The sequence below is a fragment of the Poecilia formosa genome, unplaced genomic scaffold, assembly GCF_000485575.1.
Source record: "Poecilia formosa unplaced genomic scaffold, Poecilia_formosa-5.1.2 Scaffold207, whole genome shotgun sequence".
NCBI classification, from domain to species: domain Eukaryota; kingdom Metazoa; phylum Chordata; class Actinopteri; order Cyprinodontiformes; family Poeciliidae; genus Poecilia; species Poecilia formosa.
In genome coordinates, this window is record NW_006800146.1 from 862,029 (window position 1) to 866,721 (window position 4,693).

The following is a 4,693-nucleotide window of genomic DNA, read 5'->3' on the forward strand; positions in this document are numbered from 1 at the left end:
TCCAAAAGAAATATATCCTTTTATTTTTGGTCTACATGCCAAAACACCATTCATTATTACAGTGCATTATTATTGCATTCACTGCAATAATAAGGGAAGTGAGGGTTAAAGCCTTTGTTAAAGGCAATATTTTCTTGAAAGACTAAAACTATGAGACTGAAAGCGAGATTTTGTTTGGTAAAGTGCAAATGAAAGCAATTCTGTGTTGATATAATGTTGGTTTAAAAGTCTAACTGTAATGTTTGTTTGTTTGTGTGTGAGTGTGTGTGTGTGGGGGGGTGTGGGTGTGTGTGTGTGTGTGCGCGTGTGCATGTGCGTGCGAGCGTTTGTGTGTGAAGGTGGGGAGTTAACTGTGAGATAACTGAATTATCTCACAATTCAGTCCAATTAATTTCTCTTATCATATTTTTTGTATAATCTTCCAGCAGCTATTTTTTTATGAATTCAAACTGACATGGGAACAGATTTGTGTCAGTTCCTTCCTTTCTTCTTTTTGTCAAAGCAAACAGTTTTTTTTTTTCTTCAGCAGGTGACATGTTGGAAACTGTGGCATCTCTTCTTCCTGCAGCCAAACCTGAGCCGTAAACTCCTTCGCCTGCAGGTTTGGAGCATCATCTCAGGAGCTGCAGTCCTCCTCTGTGAACCAGAGTCTGGGTTGGTTATTGGTCAGACAGGCTTTTAGTGTAGTATCAATGTGGTTGATCATTAGTAATATGCAGGATCACCTTATACTTATTAGCTATAATGATGCAGAGAGTGTTTCCCTTAAGCTAAAAAGTAGCAGAACTTCGTTGAAGCACAGCGGGAGAATAAAAACTAACTAGACACATTAAATTCCTGAAGAAATTTAACTGGGGCCTGCCCGACGTGTGCACGTCCTGCATGCATTATGGAAAGAATACATATTTCCTGTGACTATCCATATTTTGTTTACATAAATGTATTATTTCTCAGAATTTTTGAGTGTGAATTAAAATCCTCAGTATGAAGGTTGAAATTTTTCTAGAAAAAAACAATTATCCAACGTTTTTATTTATTTTTTATTTCGCTCTGTGAGTGAGAACCACATGTGCAAAGCGTATAGTCGTCACTCTCGGACTGAATTTCACTGTGCATGAGGTTCATCCATTGCACTGTAGTGGTGAACCAGGTCAGCCATAGCACTATGGTGATGGACTTGACATAAGCTTCAGCTATTGCACGCTGGTGGTGGACCATGTCAAGCCCGTCCTGGTTCTTACCAAGGGCAAGTCTGGCTGTGTAAGCTTGCTGGCTTGTACGGACGTGTTACTTGTTAAGCGTCAAAACGCCGGGTCCAAATCGATGTGCACATGTCAGAAAGGCCCCAGTTAAATTTCTCCAGGAATTTAATATGTCTAGTTCTTCCATTACCGTTAATGTGGCTCGTTCCGATGTGTACCCACCCACAAAAATGGTATCAAAACGTGGAGATTGATCCTGGCATTGGAGAGGATGGAGGGATGGAGGGATGGACGGACAGTTCCAATCATTAAATAATAATGTCCGCACAGACTTTCTTTAGTTTGGCCATCACCATAATTTTCTGTTTTAATCTAATGAACTGTACATTAACTCATTAATTAACAACTTGCATCTTTACCTGTACTGAACATTGTATTTCTTTCTATGATACACTCTTTAAATTGGATGCATAGGTTTTCTCCAGGCGCTCTGGTTTTTCCATCCATCCATCCATCCATCCATCAACACATTTTCTGGTAGCAAAGTGCCACAAAGTAAACATCTGACTTTTACTTTTGCAAAATTTACCAACTGTAAATTTCTTGTGTCTACACAGATAAGCAGTATTTCAAAAGAGCTTATGTTTTACAAACAATAATTAATTTGATGTTGAGATTACTGCTTTTTTCTGGTGACGAACTGCTGACAAAATAGTAGTATAAATCAGATTTTTGCTTTTGTGTTGAATGTCTGTTTTATAATATATTTACCTCCAATGACAAAGAAAGAAAAACTTTCACTTTTCAGAAAAACATAACTGCACAATTCTTGTTGAGTAGTACTTATTGCAAGTTAAGTAGTATTTTAATAGAGCAGAATAAATCATGTTTTTTGAACAAAATTAGCATCTTGGCTAATTTTAGCTTATACACTAATTTTAAGATATTGAATGGAGTAAGTCCATGTTACTCAACATGCTTGTGACTCTCCACATGCTATTGAGTACATTGTAGTTTACTTTAGCATTGATGCTAATTTTTAACATCAGAACGCTGGGTTCAACCGACAGGCACACTTTGGCAGGCCCCGATTAAATTTATTCAGAAATGTTCTAGTTAATGACTGCAGCTGCAAGTGTGTGTGTGGGAGAGATAGAAAGAGCTGAGCCTCCATTGACTTCTATGGGATTTTGTTGTTTTTCGCAATTTATGTCGTCATTTTAACTCAAAATGCTACTAAAAAGAATAGAGCACTTCAAGAGAGTAAGCTGCACGTTTTGATACCACCTTTGTAGGGGTGTATGCAGCAGTTAGGGCTGCATTAAAGGTGATGCAAGAAGAATAAATAAAATAATAATAATAATAATAATAATAATAATAATAATGATAAAGAAATACCTTATTGGGTGTAGAACATAGGTTCCTGCCATGCATTGCATAGGCAGGCCCCAAAAAGAGATGAAAAAGAAGAGGTCCACCAAAAACATTCCATTAAGGGTTCAGCAGCAGACATAGTCAAGGCCTCTCTGCTGGAATGTTAATTGTTTTATTACAGTAATGTTTTATTAATGCAACTTTTTGTTCTTGTGTGACTTCTCTCGCCTGCAGCTGCTGTGTCATTACACAGATTACAGGCAGGCTTATCACCGGCTACCATAGTGTTGTATGATGTTTCCTTCATGAACCGTGCACCTCAGCTGCCCTTCGCTCCGCTGGAGTTTAATAACCCAGATAAATTACAGTCCGTCTGCAGCTCTGTCCCCTCCGGAGACACCTTAATGACTCACATGTCAGCTTTTTTTTACTGGGGACCTTGAAAACCAGACTTTTTTCTTTCAAAACTGGCAAATTTAAACTCCTGGCGGGCAACAAAAAACATTAAGCTAAAAATGCAAAACTTAGTTTATTTGCATTATTAATTGTTTGTTTGTTTGTTTTACCTGTTGATAATAAACATTTTTATAAAATCTATAAATCTGTAAAGATCCCAAACATAAGTAAGGTTTCAGACCTTATCAAAAGAAAAACATTTACCTTTTTCTGACTTTTGGTCGGGCAGCTCATCAAAATCATTTCAAGGGCTAGAAATGGCCCCGCGCCACACCTTGGACACCACTGATCTAAGCAGGAGGGCAATTTATTATCAGGCATAGTTTATAATAAATAAATGACCATCATTTTATGAAAGTGACAAAATGTCTCCGTTGTTGTAACAGATGTTGAAAGCCTGCTGCTAGATGGAATAACGTGACGGCTCCTGTAAATGAAAACTCATACTGTTTCGTTTGCAAGGTTTTCTGGCACTTTCTCATGTCTCTGGTTTAAAATCTGTCAACCATTAACAACAAATAATAACAAACTGCAGAAAAAATTTTAATCCGGTACAAGGCGCCTGTTGTGAAAGAAGTCGGTGTGCGGCGAAGCGGGGAGAGGAGCACGGTCCATTCGTAAGGGTTTCGCACAGGTTGAGCAACGAGGGGACCAGCCCGGGTCCCGGATGGGCCCCACACTTCCTGTAAGAGTGCCCGTAGCACCAGAGACCACGCGATGTAAAGCATTCTGAGGCGTCACAGGTGAAATAGCAGCACAAAGTAGGGAATTTTGTGTAGCGGAAGGAAAAAGACATGCGGATTTGCCTTCAGCTTCTTTATTTTGACTATAGGTGTACGATACTGAGTATTTTGGTATAAATCCCTTACCAGTATCCCCAATACTGATATTTTTCATTCAAGTTTGATTTATCATCAAACTTTTGTGGTTCTTCCTTTAAAATGTTTTGTTTAAAACGTAGGCCAGAATTCATAAGTATCAACAAATTAACATGATAAACAGAAACAATAGAAAAACAAAAAACATATTTGTGTGCATCTTTTCCTGCATAAACAAAGAACAAAATATATATATATATATATCTTATTTTAGAACAAAATCAAAACTGAATCTTCTTTTTGAGTTCGAGTTGAAAAACTAATGTGTCAAAAATAAAAATGAATTTTATGGGAAAATTGAAATCCAGGAATTAAACACGTCAGAGGCTGCAGAAGAACTTGACAGTGTGACCCCCTGAATGCATAACCAGAACTTTATTGAAGTTTTGGAATGGTCTAGTCAAAGTCCGGAATAAATTGCAACTCTGAATCTGTAGCAAGACTTAAAAGCAGAGGTTAACCAATGTTCTCCATCCAGTGTAAATGCGCTTGTAACATACAGAAAAGCACATAGTAATGCAATAATTTCAGAACTATAAAACTAAATTGTAAATTATTGTGAATAAATTATGTTTTTGAAAAACACCGAGTTAGACTCAACACCTCGCAATCTACTTTGTGAAATACACGAGTGCTACAGAAACACCTTAGTAGTAAATAACCAAACCAGATTTTTTTTTTTTATTTAATAATCTCTCATCAAAACTACTGCTATGAAATTAGAGTCGCAAAATCTCTACTATTGTTACATTTTAGATGTACGGAATGTATTTCTCTTAAATT